Here is a 22251-nt window from a genome sequence, read left to right as displayed (position 1 = left end):
TCTCAGTTGCTTCTCAGGCACTTTTACATACCCAGGCTTGGACACAGGGTGGCAGATGTCACCCACCGTTGATTGCACTGTGCTCGGGTCAACAACCCCAGAAAGAAAAGGAGCAACCCCATCCACGAGCTCGAGGTAGTAGTCCTGGAGAATTCTGGGAGGTGGACTTTATGGATATCAAACTTAGAAAGTATGGCTACCGATATTTGCTGGTGTTCGTAGACACCTATTCTGGATGGGTGGAAGCCTTCCCAACCAAGAAGGAAACTGCTGCCACTGTGTGTAAATTATTAGTAACTAAAATTGTCCCTAGATTTGGCCTTCCCACCACCTTGGGGTTCAACAATGGCCCAACATTTATTGCTCAAATTACTAAAGTCTTAGCAATGCTTCTAAATATTAACTGGAAGCTCTTCAGGGCAAGTAGAAAAAAATAAACAGAACCCTAAAGGAATTGTTCGTTAAGTTGCATTTAGGACCTGGCGAGACCTGGGTTGATCCTTACTTTACCTTTTGCCCAACTTCAAGTCCGATGCACTCCCTATGTGAAAAGCATGACCCCATTTGAATTTATGTTTGGCAGACCTTCCCCAAATCCTCCCAAGATTGAAGGAAGTAGAAATAATGGAAGTCACTAATCGTTCCCTCATCGAGTGCCTGCAGGCTGTGCAACAAGTGAGAGACAAATCATCTGCTCTGACACCTTCATTTTGGGCCTAACCAAGCGAAAGGGAACAGGCAGCCAACAACGTGCAACCAGGAAACTGGACATGGGTAAAGAAACACCAACCTGACACCTTAGAACCTAGGTGGACTGGCCCATACCAAGTGATACTTACAACACCAACTGCTGTTAAAATAGTGGGGAGGGGGCCGTGGATTCATCAGTCATAAGTAAAAAAAAAAAAAAAAGCCCTCCCGGAGCATATCCTGAAAAGATGGACACCCAGAAAGACGGAAAATCCCTCAAAATTAAGGCTTTACAGAACTTAATTGTTTTTCTCCGAGTATTGCTGACAGCACCCAGTGTTTCCCCCAAGCACAAACACATCTGTGGACTGCTATTCTAACCTCCAGCAGTGAATATGTAACCTCTTATACTGGGTATGACCCCCTGTTTTCATTTTGATTTGTTTGATTTGCTAGGAAAGAATTGGCATGCTGGATCCTTTAAAGGTAAAGGGCACAATGGGACCTATACTGGAATCCCGTCCTATGGGTGCGGAATACCCTCTATAGAAAGAAGGCTCCACACAAACCATGTCTATATATGCCCGGCTCATGGACTCCCTAACTGCCAAGGGGAGGGACATTATCATTGTGCAGCTTGGGGTTGTGAAACTATCATTTTCAGGGTGGAAACTTGTTAAAGATGACCCTATTATTTTTACAAGAATGAGACTCAAGTCGGAAGGGTTTGATCCCACTACGTGTATGGTTTCCAAATGTAACCCAATAAGAATTGGATTCAAGCGTTATTGGGTTCACTGGGAAAACATGGGGAATTCAACATTATGTAAATGATCGAGATCCCGGGACAACTTTTTCTATCCAGCAAAGTAAAATATGGCAACCTGCCATCCGTACAAAGGCCCAAACCTCGGGATAAATCCTGAAGAGCCACAGCTGGTGTCATTAAGATTCCTTTGCCGCACCATCCAGACTCTCCAGTAACTTTCCCGTTCACTGCCAGCCCAACTCACAGGGCCCTTCTCATTCAGGAGCCACCTCAAGGTTCTGTGTTTGATTCTCGGGATGCTGTATTCCAATTTATGAACTCAAATCCTCACCTCACAGCTGATTGTTGGCTTTGTCTGAACCCTGCTTCCCCTTACTATGTAGGCACAGGTACAAATAGCACTATTGGTACAGAGTGTAATACAATTAGACATGTTAGTAAAAAGGATTACACGAAGCAGCAGTCTATAGGTGATGTTAGTATGGACTCAAGTCTAAGCTCACTTTAAAAGATTTGCAAGGGCAAGGACTGTGTTTTTATTCATTTAAGTATCCCTTTAATATATCAAGATATCGAGATTTTTGCCTTCAAGCTGTTCCCATTGAACCAAATGGTGATCCTAATTTGTTATCTGCTCCAATGAGTACTTGCTTTACTTGTTCCACAGGACGAACACCCTGTCTCTTTTCCCCAGTATTAGTAGCGGACCCGGGTATTTGTGTGCTAGTGCATGTTAGTCCTCAAGTGTACCTGTGTTCTGGTGAAGGAGGTGTAGGGATAACTTTGGAATTTCCGGATGAGTTCAAAGAGCCCCAGTATTGGTCCCACTGGTAACAGGGCTTGGGATTATGGGATTAGCTGCAGTCGGGTCAGTTGCTTTAATACAAGGAAACTTAAACTCTCAGACTCTTAGTCAGCAAATTGCTTTAGATCTACAGGGATAAAAAAAACCTGTCTCCCATTTAGAAAGATCCCTAGACTCCCTTGTAGCAGTTGTGTTGCAAACCCGCCGAGGGCTTGACTTGCTCTTTTGGAAACAAGGAATGCTGTGCACAGCATTGGGAGAAACTAATTCTATGCAAAGCATTCGGAATCAATAAAGATAGATGAGCCCTGGTTAGGAAAGGATTAGAACAAAGAGTCAAGAAAGGAAATGGAGGAACCAATTGGTTTGAAAAGCTACTTAATTGGTCAGCCTGGCTAACTACCCTATGAACGGCCCTAGCCGGCCTCTAATCCTCTTCCTGCTAAGCCTCACATTTGGCCCAGTAATAACCAATAAGCTAGTGGCATTCCTTACACAGAAAGTACAAGCCACAAAACTCTTAGTGCTGAGCCCACCATACACTGGGCTGGCTACCGAAGATTCAATGATTTGAACTTGGCTAAGAACAGGAGAGAATATAGCAGCTCTGGGCAAAGCTTAAATAGCCTTGACAAGAGAAGTCATTTTGAGCTTTTCAGAAGCCATTATGAATGGTAAATAAACTAGCTATGAACTGCCAATGAACTAGCTGATACTGGGGAGTTAGGCTGTGCAGACGTCGCCCAAGGGAACGTACAGAAGGAAATGGATGTTCAGAAGGCTTGCGAGAAGGACCAGAGCAGTTTTGGTTCAACTAAAAATGGCTAACCACAATACCCCGCTTCTGAGCTCTGCCTGCTTGCACACCTGCACATTGCAAAAGTATAAAAACCTTTGGAAAATTAGACTGGGGGGCCGCTCAGTCTCCCCTCAAGAGAGCAGATGGTCTGGTCCCTGCGCAGGAAATGAAACTTGTTCTGTTGAACTTTCCGGCAGTCTGGGCGGTTTGCTGTCTGGGAATGGAGTGTAGCTACAACAGACACAGGTGGTGCCATTCTGCCTGAGAGTGGAGTCACGTGGCTGGGAAAATGGAGGCCGCAAGTTGCGGCCTAGCCAAAAGCCAGCCTGGAGCCGGCCACCCAGCCAGAGTCCTGCCGAAACCAACAGGGTGGACGCAGGCGCCCCCAGGCCTGCTGCTTGCCGGAGCCGCGGCACAACGCTGTGTCCCAGTCTTGGCACAACAGACTCCATTTTGAGTCCTGCACCTCCATCTTAGCTCTCAAGGCTGAACCCTAACCGACCACACCTCCCCTGCTCAACCCCAAATTCCTGGAACCAGCTCGTCCCAAAGCCAGAATGTTTTCTGAAGATATGGTCACTCCATCCTTCCTTGACATATAGATAAGATTAACGACCTTCTCCCTTCTGAAGCACCTGTGTGTGCAGAACCTCCCCAGCTATGATCCTCCCCAGCTGTGCCTGCCAACAGTGGGCATAAAAACGCCGCCAGGATTTTTTCCCCCGGCGCAGCTTCAATAGCTCAATATCCTGAGTTGCTGAACCCGCCCGCAAGCTTCTCAATAAAGCCTGCTTCTAAAACTTCGTTAATTGGGTCTTTCATTCTGTTTTCACATCCAAATAGACCTTGTGTTTTGGTGCCAAAAACCCGGGATAGGTGTGTGGCTCCCCACTTCTTTTGGGGTCCCCTAAGAGCCACCCATCTTCCCCAAATCTCCAGGACCTTTAGGCGCGGCGCTTGCCTACGTTCAAAATCAGTCTATGGCTGCCCTGATGAGTCTCTCCCTCTCACTCAGACCTTGTGAAAGAAAAGACTTGTTTTTCTCTCCCAAGTTGCCTGGCCCTAGTCCCAGCTTAACAACCACGCACATTGGCTTCCGACGGCCATTTTTTATTTCAACGTTCTACAGGACCTGGACAATTTCTGCAGGAGGACTGGTAAGGATTCTGAAGTCCCCTATGTGCAGGCTTTTTGGGACTTGCGTTCCCGCCCTGACCTCTGTAGCCATTGTTCCGCCCGCCAAATACAGTTAGCTCTATCTCCTCAGCAGAAAGAACCTGCCATTCAAACCCCAGAAGAGCCAGCCAAGCTCCTCAGCGTGCCTCTCCCGCTGACCTATCAGTCTCCCCCGCCCGCTGCGCCACCCCATCGCTCTCTCCTGTCCTCACCGCTTGCCTTTCATACCCGCTCCCACAACCCTCCAGCTGCCCTTTGTCCATTAAGAGAGGTTGCAGGTGTGTAGGGACTCGTTCAAGTCCACGTCCCTTTTTCCTTAAAGGACCTGTCGCAGATAGAGACCCGCCTGGGCTCTTTCTCAGCAGACCCCTCTAAGTTTATTAAAGAATTTACCTACATTTCCCAAACGTATGATTTAACCTGGCATGGCATCCAAATGATCCTTGCTTCTACCCTTACTGCCGAGGAACGTACACAGACAAAAACCACGCTATCGACCCAAATGTCCCCTTGGGGGCGCATGCCATCCCAATAGAGGACCCCAGTTGGAGTTACCAGCCCGGCCGGGCGTCTGATCTTCCTTATAGAAACCTCATGCTCAGGTACCTCATTAGAGGTCTGGAAACAGTCTCCAACAAGGTTGTCAACTATGACAAACTGAGAGAAGTTACTGCTCTTTTTCTTAACCGCCTCCAGGAGGCACTCACAAAGTACACTCGTTTAGACCCAGGGTCTAAAAAGTGGGGCCTCTATTTTGGCCTCTCACTTCACCTTCCAGTCAGTCCCTGACATCGGAAAGAAAAGCTAAAGAAGGCTGAGGAGGGCCCTGAAACCCCTATACAGGATCTGGTAAAAATGGCATTTAAAGTTTTCAACGCTTGGGAGGAGCCAGCTGAGGCCACATGCCAGGTGAGGGTCCAACAGATGGTTAGCCTCCATTCCCAAGCCCTGGTAGCAGCCCTAAGGCCGGCAGGCAATCCCGTCCATCGCCACACTCCCCAGGGGAGCCGGCACCTACCGCCAGGAGCCTGCTTCAAATGTGGCTGGGTCACCACTGGGCAAAAGTTTGCCCCAATCCCAAGCCTCCTACCAAGCCCTGCCCGCAGTGCAAACAGCCAGGCCACTGGAAGTCGAACTGCCCGACCCTGGCTCTGCCACCGGCTCTGCAAAGCCGAGGTGCCGAGATCCTGGAAACTCCAGACACATAGCTGCAAGGTATGGAGCTGCTGGGGTTCATGGACTGAAGAGGCCCTGGCTCCTCGACTCCGGTAACCCTCGCCGAGCCCAGGGTTGTGCTCCAGGTAGCGGACTACCTTCTCCATTTCGCCCTCTCACTCAGGCCCTACTTCCCCTTCCCTGGTCTCGGTTATGGGAATAGACAGGCCCCCCTCCCACTCTGCAGATCCTGTTACAGACTTAGCCCAACAACTTTCCCGCTGCTAGCTCAGTATGCTTTTTACCTCCCACTTACACTCCAACTTACACTGATCAGGAAAACACCCAGTATTGCTCTCTTCCTCAACAAAAATGGTGGGTACACAAATAGAACTTACTCATTCTCCCAAAGTTACAACAGGAAACAATCATCACCAATATTCACAATTCTCCACACATCGGGCCAAAAGCTCTCTACACGTTTCTAACCCCATATTTCACCCCACTGGACTATGGAGTACTATCAACACAGTACATGCAAAATGCAACATCGGTGCCCTCTCCAATAGCCAGAAAGCTCAACACCCTCATAAACAGCTCCACCAGATGTAAGGGCACCTACTGGGACAGGACTGGCAGATAAACGTTACCCACATGCCAAAGCATAAGCGGTTTAAATATCTCCTCACTATGGTGAACACATTTTCAGGATGGATCAAAGCCTTTCCCACCTCCTCTGAGAGTGCAAGCATAGTCGGCACTCACCTTCTTCAAGACATCATTACTCGTTTTGGCCAGCCTGCTTCAATTCAGTCGGACAATGGTCCAGACTTCATATCTATGGTGCAGCAGGCAGTTTGCGCCTCACTGGGCATCTGCTGGAAACTCCACGCAGCCTACCACCCCCAGTCTTCTGGTAAGGTTGAACGAGCTAACGGTCTCATAAAACAACAACTCACCAAACTCTCCCTAGAACTGCAACTTTCTTGGCCTCAACTATTACCCTTTGCTCTTATACTCGCCTTGGCGCAGCCCCTCAGGAGCCGTCCGGCCTCAGTCCTTTCAAAATACTCTACAGACAACCTTTCCTTTTCTCGCCTCTTCCTGCAACCGATTGCCCTCTGCTAGCTTTATACCTTCCATACTTGTGCTTGCTCCACAACCTTCTTAGACAACACGCCAACTCTGCCATCCCTGAACCCTCTCTGACCTCTGCTGATCACAAAAAACCAGTGCATCCTGGAGATGCTGTGTTAATTAAATCCCTTGCACCCAAACCCTTAGCACCCCGGTGGAAAGGCCCTTACACTGTCCCTTACCACTCCATCAGCAATCAAGGTTCTTAGACTAGATTCCTGGGTACATTTGTCCCGAGTCCAGATGGCAGTAAACTCTGACCATGGCTCCCAGTGGTCTGCTCAGTCTACTGGTCCTATGTCTCTCTGCCTCACTCACCTCACCAAGCCAGCCAGCTAAACCTAGTATAATTTCCCCTTTTGCCTGGCGATTTTACTTGACTGAAAACTATACCAATTACGCCTGCACTAAGTGTTATGATTATTTGCTGGCCACCGCTAACTGCCCACCCACAGGGGGCAGAGCACGCATATACTTAAATTTCACTGATTTTAAAACGCTTCCTGTATGACCAGAAGGCAACTACCCAATGTGCAAAAAAGTGAATGCAGAAAAATGTAGGGTGTCCTTGGTCTTCCTGCCAGATACATTACCTTTCCCTTCGTCCCCAGGGATGATTCTACTACCATCAATCTAAATACACTCTCACAATCCCAGACCCCTGGGATAGCCGGTGGACGTCTCCGGTTCCAGGAGCCTAGTGCACCACTCGCCGAGAGAAATTTCTGGACGCCAAACTGTATGTATGGAAGTCGCTACTCCAGGTCCAATCCACCATCCACCGTAATATTCAGATCCAAGACCTTCAACTCACTAACTAAATTTCTAAACCTTCTGAGTCTCCCTTCTCCTGGCTCACCCTGCTACAGCAGGGACTGGCCATCGCCACTTTGCTGGACTAGGCAACCTCTCCACCTGCTTCATGTGTGCGGCCCTAGAACGCCCTCCTCTGGTAGCAGTACCAGGTCCTGCCCTGTCATTTTCATCCAACGTAAAGACCACAAAAGCCATAACCATCCCCAACGTCCCTCTGTACATCCAACCAGAAAACACTCAAGTGCCCTTTTGCTACTCCAATCCATCGACACAGACATGTAATGTCACCCAAATCCCCTCCAAACCACTAACAGGGCCAGAAAAAATTTTCTTTTGGTGCAACCATACACTCACTATGCATATAAACATCAGTTCTACCTCTACCCGTCACTCTGGTTCCACAGCTCCCTATATACACTCCGGCTGAGTTCCAGGACAAATACATCCAAGTATACAGTCGTCAAACTAAAAGAGCAGTTTTTCTCCCGATAGCAGTGAGAATCTCCTCCGCCTCAGCAGCAATTGCAGTAGGACTCAGCGGCGGAGCCCTTGGACACTATCATCACAGCAGACAAGTTAACTGCATGCTTCCAGCTGGCAGTCGATGCCTCTGCCAAGTCTCTAGCCTCCCTGCAAAGACAAATAACCTCTGTTGCCCAAGTTGCCTTGCAGAACCACCGCGCTTTACACCTCATCACGGCTGAAAAAGGAGGAACCTGCCTCTTCCTCCAGGAGGAAGGCTGTTATTATATCCATAAACTGGGGATTGTGGAAACTAGAGTCCAGATCCTCAACAAGCTAAACCGAGAGCTGCAAAACAACAGATTCAGAACAGATGGATCTTCCTCCTGGTGGAATTCTTCTCTGTACTCCTTCCTAGCCCCCATACTAGGACCCATAATTTTAGTTATAATTTTGATCTTAATTGCTCCTTGTCTCATCCAGCTCCGGCAAAGTCGACTCCGCGAAATTACCCGTATAGCAGTTCACCAGCAATACCAACCTCTCCACCCTGTGCTAGGCCGCAAATGTCAGTACTCTGCCTGAAAAGCCCCTCCCCTTGCTTTTTACCCACTACCCACAGGAAGCAGTTACAGAAACGGTTACTGTGCCCTATAGGGAATAGGCACAGTCTAAAATGTCCGGCCTTGGCACAACAGACTCCATTTTGAGTCCTGCACCTCCATCTTAGCTCTCAAGGCTGACCCCTAACCGACCTCCCCTCCCCTGCTCAACCCCAAATTCCTGGAACCAACTCGTCCCAAAGACAGAATGTTTTCTGAAGATATGGTCACTCCACGCGTCCCTGACATATAGGTAAGATTAACGACCTTCTCCCTTCTGAAGCACCTGTGTGCGCAGATCCTCCCCAGCTTTGATCCTCCCCAGCTGTGCCTGCCAGCAGTGGGCATAAAAACGCTGCCAGGATTTTTTTCCCCCTGCGCGGCTTCAATAGCTCAATACCCTGAGTTGCTGAACCCGCCCGCAAGCTTCTCAATAAAGCCTGCTTCTAAAACTTCGTTAATTGCATCTTTAATTCCGTTTTCACATCCAAATAAACCTTATACACTGAGCCTCGAGAAGGCTTTGGGAGTCAAAATCCTCCCAGCCTCCAGGCAGCAGCGTCCCAGCCCCCTCACAAATGCAGCCCGGGAAGGCAGGCGAGTTCCTGGGAAAGCAGGCACGTCAAGTCCCGCACACCAGCAAGAAACGGCGCAAAGACGGACACCAGCAAGAAACGGCGCAAAGACGGACACCGTGAATTCAACCCAACAATTCTCGCGAGGGTGGTGAGGTAAAAGGAGCCCAGAGGGGCCCCCAATCCGTGAGACCAACATGGGAGGGCCCACTCCTGGGGCCGGCTTACCTCATAGCTCCGAATCACACAGTACCGCTTCTTTTCGACCTCTCCGGGGACAGGTGTGCCTCGGTCCTCGGCTCCACGCGAGAAACAGCTCACGCTGAGGCCTGGTTTGGGATCCCCGTGAGTTTTATGAGCGGTTAGGGAGGCGTGGTCGATGACGTGGGTCGACCCCATTGGCTGAATTGTTGAATTGAATTCACCTGGCCTAGGTGAGCCAATGCAGGTACAGCCCCACCCAGGCATAGCTCCCCCTCCTGGCTGGAAACCTGAACTTCTGAGCATGCAGTGAGCCACTGCTTCATGAGCCGGTAGCTCGGACCTCTGAGCATGTGTAATAGGCCTGCCAGTCCCTATGCTAGCTCCCTAACAGGTTTTCCAGCCAAAGGTCTGCCTTCTGGAGCTGTTCTACAGAAAGCACTTAGTTCCTGACCCCTACGCATTCGGGGTAATGGATGCCCTCGCTTCCGTGCTTGCTTCTATGTCATTCTGGAATGGTCCTTGTTTCACAGGTCGGCGAGGTCAGGAATTCTGGGCTGGTTGGCTACCAAGCACAAAATAAATAGCCAACAGATTGAAATCTCAACCCCTATATTGGTTTAATATCGACCACACAAACTTGTCTTCTGGAACTTCCCTCCTAAATTTCTGAACCCTTGAACTCCTTGACACATGTACTTGGAAGGCAAGGATTCCAAACTCTGATCACCATATCTGACTGCTCCCCCAGTCCCTCTGCACTGTCAACCAGCAAAGTCGGGCCTCTCCATTTCTCAGAAGCTGCAGATTGTTACGTGACATCACCCTGTGTTTAAATGTTAGTGATTATGCCATTTAAAAAACAAATGTGTGAGCCAACTGGGGGCAAACAAGACTCGTTTCAAACACCAGCTCTGTCTCCTCTAAGGGCCCGTGTACAACTGCGACAACACAACAGTGGGTCCTGCTGGGTCTCCATTAGCATCTGGGAGGAAGGTTATTTATTACAGGGAATCCTACCTTTGTCCCTTGGTGTTAATTGCAGACTCACTGGGTGACGGATTGTATCTGACACGCACCACGTTTGCCGCAGCAAACACCAACACTTTGTCAAACTCCGTTTGGTATTGCTCCATCCCTCCATTATTCTCCCTAATGACAAAAATAATTAACACATTCATATAAAAGCACAGGATGAGGATAGCTTTAATTTATGCATCTAGTTCAGGGTCATCCCTCTTATCAATATATGACAATCTAATGAGGCTTAATTAAAAAGTAGCAGTGAAGCAATTTAGGAAACTGAGGGATTGTCACGAGTCCTGGTTGTGACAGCATGTTTTGTGCACCATGGAAGATAACAGATTTGTCTTCTGTGGTATCTCATATCCATCATCCCCAAACTACCTGCTCTTAGGGGTAGAGAGAGCGAGCTTGTCTTTGAAAAAAGTGCCTGGGTTTGGTAGCCGCTCACAGGATGGCAGGTGTAATGTATTATGAGAACTTAACAAGGCTCTGAGAAGACGGCTATTGGAAAGTCTGGCTGGAGGGCAAGGTCATGGCCCTGAACGATTCAGGATCCAGAAGTCAAGTCAGAACTGGATGCCAGAGACTTTCTCAATCCAGCCCTCTTTGCCCCTCCCCAAGGCCAATACATTTCTAAGGGTTATGGATTCTACTTCAGAATCTTTCTCAAACCCAGGGCCCTCTTCACCATTATTGTCTAGACCTGGTCACCTCTTGCCTTATAAATAAAAATATGGGTTTATTGTAAGTCTGGGTCTGTTAGGTTTCTCGGGTGGGAAATGTCTCGGTCCTTGGCTACACACTGGAAAGAAATTCACACCAAAGTCTGGTTGGTAATCCGAGTGGGTTTATGTACATGAGAGAAGAAGGTTCCGGCGTTACACTAAACTGAACACGGGCACCCTCATGACACTGCACACTCAGCCCTGCTGAGTGGAAGGCAGAGAAGCAGCTGAAGGGAAGGGGCGGTGGTCTCCAGATTCCAGCCTTTTAAGGGCTTTCAGCTGGGAGGCGTCAAGTAAGCTCTCCGGGCTTGGGCTTAGCCCGCATTGGCTTCCAACCTCCTGTAGGGGGCCCCCTAAGCATGGAGAGGAACAACCCCTTGTCTTGCTACCTAACCGGTCTACATTCCTGCATGGCTGCATTGAGATGGAACTAGCCCCTTTAGACAGCCTGAAGGGTTCACCAGGAGACACGGGCCCCAGTGTTCCCTGTGACCACCTTAAACCTTAAACTACTGTTGGAGTTTATATTACCTGTGTGGGTCTGTGGGCATGGGACGTTTCCATGCCAGAGACCTGAAGTTACACAAATAGGCATCCAGAACAGAACTCATACAGGCTCTAATAAGATGCTCGGATGCTTCTCGCTAGGATGAGAATTTAACGAAGTGTGTGAGCAGTTCAGATCTTGTAAGGGAGAACAGGTCAGTAGTGTATCCAGAGAAGAGAGCAAAAGTCAGGGGAAAGGGAGGGGGCCCACAGACATCTGTGCTCTGTGTTTGGCCACATGACAAGAAACCGGGTCTCCTTGCAAAAGAAAGCAGAACAGCAAGTCCCTCAGAACTACGACATTTTTAAACATGACCTATACAACACTCGGCTCTGGGAGGCGCCTTGGAAAACCATAAAAGCCCTAAAAGAGAGGCAAGGAGGAAGCCCAAGTCTTTGATTTTCCCTGCTGTGCTTTCAGTGTTGAAATGTCTGTGCACGGAGCCTTTGAAATTTCAGAATCAGAGAGTGGATTCACAAGCCAAGCTCCTGCTTTATTCTTCAATGCATTTTGGCCCAGCTTCTCCTTGGTGAGACATGTAACAGAAATTCTGGACTTAGGAGCCACTTGGTCCTTGGACACTAGGAGATTTCAGTGGAATCTGAAACAGGGCTCTAACCACCAGCTGGACTGGCCTAGGAAGCCCAAGTATTCATTCTCCCAAACACCAACCTCCCGTTGCTCTTCATCTGCCTGCACCTTGTTCAGCTTTAGTTGTCCGTGGAAGCGTTTGGCACCCATCTGATGCTTCGGAACCCAGAAAGGAGGAAAGGTAAAACTGGGATTCAAATGAAACAGACTTAAGCAGGACCATAGCCAAGATGTGCCCAGGGCTCCTCGCAGCATTTGTCACCTTCATTTCCCTCTTCGGACTCAGACGTGGCAAGGTTCAGAAACAAGCTTTACCAGAAAGAACAGCTGTGAACCCAGCCTGCTTCCAAGTGAGAAAAAGCCCTTTACACATGAGTTCCTGAGGTCAGCCCAGCCCTGTGCGTCCCCACCCCTCCCAGAGTCCCTGGCTCTCTGGCGAAGCATTAAAGCAAGTGGAAGCAGAGATTTGCTCAGAATAAAAAAATCGTTTTTCACAATAGCACGGCACGTTCTGGATGGCAATCACGGCTGCACAAACCATATCCGTCCTCCAGCCATAATATTGGCGCCTCAGTGACCACGCACATACATTGTGTGGCGAGACTCAGAGCCTATTCCATTTGTGGTCAATTGTTTCCTCCCTCTCCATACTTTGCACTTAGGAGACATGCTCTCTGGAGGTGGTTGAGGCTTGTCTTGTCACCAATAATCATCTCCTACACCTTCCTTTACAGTCACTATTTTGATGTGTTCACTCAAAGAAATGCCAATAATATGAGGTTTCAGAGGAGAGCTCCTAGAGCTCCCCCAGACAACAAGGAGGCCGAGTGTCACCGTCATTATCCTGAGCTGGGAGGGGGCACTAGTGTTCTGGAAGCTGGGAATCCGTCACTGCCTGCCCACCGCACAGACAGAGCAGGTGCTGGTTATAATTGCTTCTAGACGTCCTGCCATGCTGAGTTGAAAGTCAAACCCGTAAACGCTGCCCGACTACAATAACACTGCAGTACACAGACATTTCTGCATCATTGCTGGGTGAAAATATACTGAGTGGAGTTGGATGAGATGGCAGCAAGTGCCTAAGGAGGGGATGCTGTGGGAATACCAACAAGATGACTGTCAGTCGCCGTTTCCTCCTCTCGTCTGCTTTTTCCCCCCTTTCTTTCAGGACCAAAAGACATGACAGATATGTAAGGAAACAAATTTGTTCATTTTTAGAGGAGTCTCCCACCCTACCCCACCCCAACCCACCCCCATCCAACTCTGGCCTCCTTTGACCAAGCCAGTAGAACTTTTTTTTTTTTTAAACCTGGCTTCTACTATGGCAATTTCCGGAGTTGCTATGTGGCTGTGTTTAAAAGTCGCCTTTGGGATCCAGAGCACAATCCTTGTCACAAAGGCATTCTCCCAGTCCCAAATAGCAATGCGACCTCCTTTCAGAAGGTTGTTCTTGTTTCTGTAGACCCATAAAGGAGTTCAAGCTGTTGATCTTGACCGTGGTTGTCGAGTCAGCCTCTCATGGGCACCTCATGGGAAGCGGAGCAAACTATGCCAGTCTGTGCTATCACCAGGTCTGGGAGGGGAAGCCAACCGTGGCGGGCCAGAGGTCGATGTGTGGATGGAGATGATCAGGTCTTTCGTCCTTATTCTATTTCAGTCTGGAAACATCACATTTGTGAGTGGTGATACTGAGAGGGTTGTGGGAGGGTGGATTGGAAAGAGGGAACTGATTACAAGTATCTACATGTGACCTCCTCCCTGGGGGACGGACAACAGAAAAGTGGGTGAAGGGAGACATCGGAGCGGTCAAGATCCTGCCTTTTCAATTCCTCCATAGGGAGGCATGGTTGACGGTCATGGTCAACCCCAATGGCTGGATTGAATTCACCTGGCCCAGATGGGCCAATCCAGGTGTAATGCCCACCTAGGTGTACCAACCCTTCCTGGCCGGAAGTTTGAACCTGAGCATATGTAATGGATGACCCAGTCCCTATGCTAAACCACCTAATAGTATTTGCAAGATGCCAAGCACCGTTCTAAGCTTTTTGTGTATAATAATTAAATTATTCCACTTAACAAGCCTATGTGTGGACTCTATTTGGCCTCCTTTTACAGATGAAAAATCAGTGGCACAGGATGATAAAGTCATGAGCCTAGGACCACACAGTGAGGAAGTGGGAAGGAGAGATTTGGACCCAGGCTGCAGAGCCCATGCCTTGGGTGCCTACAGCTGCCATGTAGGACACAGAAAAGCATGGAGCAGACTCGGCGTAAGACATTAGGGAGTTGGGAGGACTGTAGCATGAATGCATGTGCTATGACTTCATGAGAGTAGCTGCTACTCAGATCCAGAAGAGAATACAAGCCTTTTGCAAAAAATATTTTTGCCAAGAGAGGGTGGAAAACTGCATCTTGTGTGAAATCCCCCCAACCTGCACATGTGCATAGCTATTTCAGAAGGTTCCAAACAATGTGTGCTGTGCGGCAAACCAAATTGAGCTCAGGGGGAGCTGGTCTGTGGGTTATGTTAGCCAGAAAGTGAGCAGTTTGAACTCACCAGCCACCACTCCAAGGGAGAAAGAGGAGGCTTTCTACTCCCATGGACTTACAGCCTTCGAAGTGGCAGGGAGCATTTCCATGCGTCCTATGATTAGGATCTCAGAGGGTGAGGGTGGAGTTGGTTGAGACCTGTCTTCAGGGCATTTCCCAGAAGGGCTTCCTGCAGTGGCTCTGCCTTCAGGAATGTCTGATGACCTTGAGGGCAGCAAAGTCCTAAACACACTCGGGCAGTGGTTCTCAACCTTCCTAATACAGGTCCTCTTGTTGTGGTGATGCCCCCCTCCCCCAACCATTAAATGATTTTCTTGCTACTTCATCACTGTAATTTTGCTACAGTTATGAATTGGGTGAGCCCTGTGAAAGGGTCATATGACTCCCAAAGGGGTCGCAACCCACAGGTTGAGAACCACTGCACTAAGGGTTCCCCTCCCAGGCAGCCCTACCAGTGTCTGGTGTGCATAGTTCTGTGAGGTGAGAGAAATGGACTTAGTGTCTGCTTCTGGTGACAGTTGATGTGGGTGGGCTTTCTCCCTATGTCAAATCCCTCTCGAGCCATTTGTCACCACAACAGAGGGAGTCATGCACAAAAAGCAAGAAGAGGATGCAGCACAGCAGGACAGCAAGCAGAACAAAGATTGAATAAGCACAATTCACTTCAATCATGAATCGGGTGCCCTTGAGATGTGAGGAAGACCCCAGTCTAGTGACATTAGATCAGGTTTAGGGATTGAGTGAAGCGACCCCTCTTGGCTCCCCTCAGCCCCTATTTTGCTTTCCCATTGACCCTGACCCTTGCATCGTGATTGATCCTTATTCCAGCATGATGGTTGGTTTCATAACCACGGCATATGGGAATGTGTTAGTCGATAGGTTATACAGGCACAGCCTCTGGAATGGGTAAGTGAGGAGGCGATTTGGGCTCGCTCATGCAGACCTCTAGTTGTCCTTGACATGACTGGTAGAATGGATCATGTGAAGTGATTTGAGATCGGCGTTGAGATCTGATAGGTCATGCAGACTTCTAGCTGATCCTGGCAGTACCCTATTTTAAGGAAACAGAATGTTTGGCGTTTAAGTCGTATTTGAGCTTAAATTTTGAGCAATAGGCTGTGGCTCACAGTGAGAGTCTATGTGGAGACCCTACATCCATTTTGAGGGGCCACAGATTCAGCCGCCATTGAGTTCTTTCCTACTGCTGACTGGCAGTGGAAAGCTTGTCCCTCAGGCAGTGTGCTTGCGTCCACTCCCCGGGCCACACTCAACGATATACGGTAGTGTGCACATCCCAATGAAGGTCCCGCTCATGCTCTCACAGGCCCTCCTGAAACTCCATGAATTGATCTGTCTTCAGTCACAATTTTGTGACAAACTTGTTTGTTTTCTATGTCTTATTTAAGTTTTCAGGAGCCCAGGTGGTAATGCTGGATAGTGTTGGACTATTAAGAGCAAGGTCGCTGGTTCAAAGCCACTAGTCATTCCACAGGAGAAAGATGAGGTTATTGCTTCCTGTAAAGGTAGCAACTTCAGGATCCCTACACAGAGTCACTATGAGTCAGAGTCAGCAGGACAGAATGGGTGTCATTTTATTTAAGTCACTGTGGCTGTGGGTCCTTCCGACACCATTGTGGCCTCATGCGGATGCTCTCCTTCATCCAGAACAGCAGTTTGTGCCTTTTTCTTGTGTAAAACTTAGCAAAGGAGTTCCTAATAAAATATAGTTGGATTGGGAGTCTTTTCCCCCTAAAAACAAAGTAAATACCAAAATAGAAACGAGACTATGGTGCTAATAACCAGTTGGAGAGTTGAGAGAGCTGAACTCTCAATCCTGATAGAAACCCATTGTGACTGAGCACCTGCTCAAGGTCATCCACAGCCTATGAGGTTGAGCCTATGTGTTGGGGAGTAATTGTGTACATAAAGTTAACCATTTATCTTTCTAAAGATTCTGTCTAAAACTTACTTTAAATAATAAGTTTTCCCCTGGGCTAGGTAAAGTTCAGGGAGTTTAACCCCCTAGTCTCCACCCCCTCTCAGCATTCATCATGTTAGGCCAGAGGAGGCAAATCACACCCACTACCCAGGGAGCACTGCTTCCAAAAGCACATTGCCTGTGCCGGGGCAGAGGGGAGGTACCCGGACCAGAAATGCTGACAGAGTGGAACCAGAGAGCTCAGCCCCAAGCTTCCCGAGGGAGCAGCTGTGATGGTTCACTTCTGGATGAATATGTTTAAGCAAAGGCCAAGGCCATGACTTGGGCAGCACGAAAAGCAGATGTGCAGAGGTTGTTCACTGCATTCCAGAAGTTCACACACTCTCCGGAGGCTCCTTGGCTCAATGGCAGGAAGTCATTGGTGGCTTCCACCTTCAATCCCAAAAGGTCACTGCCGTCCAGTGGATTCCAACCACAGTGACCCTATATGGAGTTTTCAAGACTGTAAATCTTCATGGGAGCCAGCAGTCTCATTGTCCCCCTTGGGACAGGGAGCTAGCAGCCCGTTTTGCCACCAGGGCTCCTTCCTCTCTAATTCTGGATCCAGTCCCTCCGAATATCCTGCCCTGCCCTTGTCTAGGCTTCTTAAATGCGTTTCATGCTGCTTATGTTAGTCTGGGTGCATTCGAGAAACAAATCCACAGAAACACGTATGTATAAGAGAGTTGTATGTAAAGGGTGAGTGCACATCAAGAAAACATGCTCGCATGTGCTTATGCACCCGCTTTGTCTTCAGCGATCATGTTGGTGTAGGCTGGTGTGCTTTTTCCATGTGGGCTTTGTTGTTTCTTAGCTAGATGGCCCCCTGTTTATCTTCCAGCCTTTAAGACCCCAGACGCTATATGCTTTGATAGCCGGGCACCATGGTGCTTAACTACTACACCACCAGGGTTCATTAGCATGTGACTTATCTCCTGTCATTCACACTAGATGCTCAAAATAGCAGGAGACCAGGTTTCTCCTTTGAGGCCACACCAGGTACTGACAGAACCAAGAACAGAGACACAGTTATATATCTTGACTATCATTTGCATATTATATGCCAGGAATCCCTAGGAAGTGTCTTGGAATTGTTCTACTCTGGTTCAAATTTCACACACCCTCCCAGTTTCCATACTGACTCTGCCAAACCCCTAGTAACTGATTTGCACCTCCTATCAACTTGGAGAAAACACCCTAGGCCAGGTATAGAAGTGGACATACTTGGTACCCAGAAAACCTGTTCAGTGTTTTGAGGGCGGCTCAGCAAACACCCTATGTCAGACATAGAAGTGGACATACTTGGTACCCAGAAAACCTGTTCAGTGTTTTGAGGGCGGCTCAGCAAACAAAATGGGCACAGTGATTAAGCATTCAGCTGCTAACACAACGGTCAACTCTGTAGTGGTTCTGCAAGAGAAGGATATGGTAGTTGACCCCCCAAAAGAGTTACAAACTTGGATACCCTACGGGTATTTGTATAGGGTCGCTATGTGTTCCAATTGAGATGATTGTCATAGGTTGGGTTTGGTTTAACCCGTCTTACTGAGGAGACTCCTTCTTTACACGCCATCAGTTACTTTAGAGGAAAAAGACATGCCTGTCCTAGAACAATCCCAGGACTGGTAAAGGCAACACAAAGACACTCCCTCTGCCTGCCTAACTCTAAAATGCTGCCCATAAAACACTCTGCCTGGTAATATCTGGGCAGCACACTGGGAAGGTGCAGCAAATGTGTGTTGAATGTATGAGGCCATTTCATAGTTTGGTTGCACGATCAGGGTGTCTGTCATAAAGCCCATCTCTTTGACTCCACCTCTCAGCAGAGATGAACACAAGCTTCCCGTTTTTTTCTCAGCAATGTCCTTGTCAAATAAAAGTTCCTTGTAGATCAGACACTTGCCACAGAGCAAATTATATGGGAAGAGGCTCATCTTTCTCCTGGCTATGAAATAGAATGGCAAGCCCCTCCCTTCAACACACACACACACACACACACACACCCCTGCCTTACAACTACATTCGGTTGATTAGCAAACAAAGCTCTACAACCCAACTATGTGTTTTTCTTCTCCAGAGGAATGACGGACTTATATACCCTGCATTGTCTTTTTTTAATGGAATTGCCCCAGTTCTCCTCACCTTTCCTTAGATAGTGCAGTGAACTATTAGATGACTGCAGGTATTGAAAGCTAGTATTGATTTCCAGTTTGTGTCACCTTTGGCTTTGAGCACCCTCCACTTCTCTAGTAAGCTTTCCATTGCTTTGGGGAAATTTTCTCTCTCTGAATTTATTTTGTGAGGGGGGTAGTGTAATAATCAATGTGCCTATGGAGGACTATCCTTCATGACCTAAACTCATTAAGGAGCAGTGCCTGATGGAACATCAGGTTGGAGGAAGCCTTATTAACAACCTGCATTATACAGATGACACAATTTTGCTGAAAATGAGAAGGACTTGATTCACTTGCTGATAAAGATGAAGGATTAAAGCCTTCAGTTTGGATTATGACTCAATGTAAAGAAAGCCCAGACCCTCACAACTGGACCTATTGATAACATCATGATAAATGGAGGAAAGATCGAAATTGTCAAGGATTTTGTCTTGCTTGAATCCACAATCAATTCTCATGGAAGCAGCAGAGAAGAGAACAAAGGACACATTTCACTAGTCAAATCTGCTACACGAGACCTCTTTAAAGTGTTGAAAAGCAAGAGATTACTTTGAGGACTGGGGCGGGTTGACCCAGGCCATGGTATTTTCAACTGTCTCATATTCATGTGAAAGTTGAACACTGAACAAGGAAGACCAAAGAAGAATAGATATATTTGATTAATAGTGAAGTAAAAGAGTAATGAATGTACCATGGACTGCCAAAAGAACAAACCCATCTAACTTGGATGAAGTACAGCCAGAATGTTCCTCAGGGCAAGGATAATGAGACTTCGCCTTAACTTTGACATGTTGTCCGGAGAGATCAGTCCCTGGAGCAGGACATCGTGTTCTGGAAAGTAGAGGGGCAATGAAAAAGAGGAAGGCCCTCAACAAATGGGATTGACACAGTGGCTGCAACAATGGGCTCAAACTTAAGAACGACTGTGAGAATGGTACAGGACCAGGCAGTGTATGATTATGTTGTATGTATGGTCACAATGAATCCAAACCCTCCCTATGACACTGAACAACAACAACCTGACTGAATCCTCTGGGAGGACTCTTGAATGTGAGAAAAATGGAACGAAGCCAGAGGAAGGATTGGAGGATGTCTTAAGTTCCTGTCTTAATCTCCTTAACCAAAAATTATCCAACAAGTCAGTCGCCTTAAAACACTTTTCCCCCTGCTTTGGAGCTTACAGGTTCAAATTTGGAGTGCGACTCTAGGTCAGGGTCCTTCTTTGTGGATACCAGAAAGTTCCTTGGCATTCCTCGCTATCTTTCTCCCCGTACTGTGTGTTACTGGGTCTATCCTGGCCTTTAACTCAGAAGTGTTTAGGTTTAGGCTCAAGCCTATTCTCATATGGCCTCATTTTTTTTAACATTTTATTAGGGACTCATACAACTCTTATCACAATCCATACATATACATACATCAATTGTATAAAGCACATCTGTACATTCTTTGCCCTAATCATTTTTTTTTACATTTTATTAGGGGCTCATACAACTCTTATCACAATCCATACATGTACATACATCAATTATATAAAGCACATCCGCACATTCCCTGCCCCAATCATTCTCAAAGCATTTGCTCTCCACTTAATCACTTTGCATCAGGTCCTCTTTTTTTTTCCTCTCCCTCCCCGCTCCCCCCTCCCTCATGTACCCTTGGTACTTTATACATTGTTATTTTGTCATATCTTGCCCTATCCCGAGTCTCCCTTCCCCCCCCCTTCTCTGCTGTGCATCTCCCAGGGAGGAGGTCACATGTGGATCCTCGTAATCAGTTCCCCCTTTCCAACCCACTCACCCTCCACTCTCCCAGCATCGCCCCTCACACCTTTGGTCCTGAAGGTATCATCCACCCTTGATTCCCTGTGCCTCCTGCCCCCATAAGCACCAGTGTACAACCTCTGCCCTATCCAGCCCTGCAAGGTAGAATTTGGATCATGGTAGTTGGGGGGAGGAAGCATACAGGATCAGGGGGAAAGCTGTGTTCTTCATCGGTACTACCTCGCACCCTGACTGACCCATCTCCTCTTCTAAACCCCTCTATGAAGGGATCTCCAGTGGCCATACAGCCTCATTTATATTACAAAAGAACTCCCTTCTTTTCAAACAGGATCATGTCCACCAAGGTTCAAATTTCTTACATATTTTGAGGGGGCTACAGATCAATCCATAATGGTTCTTTGGGGTAGCTGTAACAAATGGCTACCAATCGAGTGACTTAAACAGCAGGCATTTGTTCTCTCACTTTTCTGAAGGGCAAAGGGTTAAAATTAAGGTGTGGGCAAGATTAATTCCTTCTGAGAGCTCTGAAGGAGAATCAAAGTAGCCTCTCTCTGCTTCTGGTCACTGCTGCTAATCCTTGATATTTCTTGGCTTATAGATGCACTGATCCAATCTCTGCCAGTGTCTTCACACGGGGTCTCTGTGTGCCCACTCCTCTTCTTATAAGAACACACCAATCAGTGCATGTAGTATCCATCTGAAATCTAAACCCAGAAAGATGGAGCTCTTGAAATCCTTATCTAAGCACATCTGCCAAGACCTCCTCTCCAAGTAAGGCCATAGCCTCAGGTTCCATGTGAACATGAATGGGTGTGTGTGAATGTGATTTAATGTACTACAGAGGGCACGCTTTGGCCTCAGGAGGAGTGTTTCGCCAGTACCTGCTTCACAGACCTGAGATTGCCCAGGCATTTGCCACATTTTCTTGTCTTCCCACCATTTATCTACCATTAGCCATTTTTCCCTAAGTTAGTCAAGCGTCAGTTTCTGTCACTTGTGATCATGACCCTCCCTCCCACCCAGGTCACAAATTTAAACTGATACAGGCAGTTTCTTTAATGGGCACTATGTTATCCTGACTAGCAAGCATTGCTAAGGAGGGAGGATGAATCAGCGAGAACCCGCTTGCTTCATCTAGCTTCGGCGCAGTCCACAGAGGATTGATCCTTGAGCCACTAACGAATTTTGCAACTGTCACAGAACAATGCAAATAAGTAAGATCCACATCTGCTGAACACCATCATGAGGTCAAACTGTGTGTAAATAAATGCCTGTTTCAAGGAGTGAGTAAATCCTAATGTAAGGAGTGACAGGGCTTTGTTGGCATAAACCCAGCAAGGCATTATGGGTCGGATATTAATGAACTCATGCTCCTGGGCCTCACAGAGCCCCAGCTCAACTGCTTCAGCTTGTTGACAAACTGAACTCAGGGTACCCGGAGAGAGCACTACCATTTTGATGAACAAGGTTGGTTGGGGATGATGCTTCCTAACTTGCATTTTAATATAAATTTGATGCTTCATCTGAGCAATGTGGAAAGAGCATTCAGATAAAAGAGAGGGACAAACATCAAGTGACCAGAGGATGAAACTTCTATCTAATCTGTGCCCACTGGAATTGCTTCTTGGGAAGGTATTTTTTGGGGGTGTGGGGTTGTTCCTCTACCCTGCTCCAAGCCTTCCTCCTCATGCC

Source organism: Tenrec ecaudatus, chromosome 12, assembly GCF_050624435.1.
Source record: "Tenrec ecaudatus isolate mTenEca1 chromosome 12, mTenEca1.hap1, whole genome shotgun sequence".
NCBI lineage: Eukaryota > Metazoa > Chordata > Mammalia > Afrosoricida > Tenrecidae > Tenrec > Tenrec ecaudatus.
Note: the sequence above shows the minus strand (reverse complement) of the source record.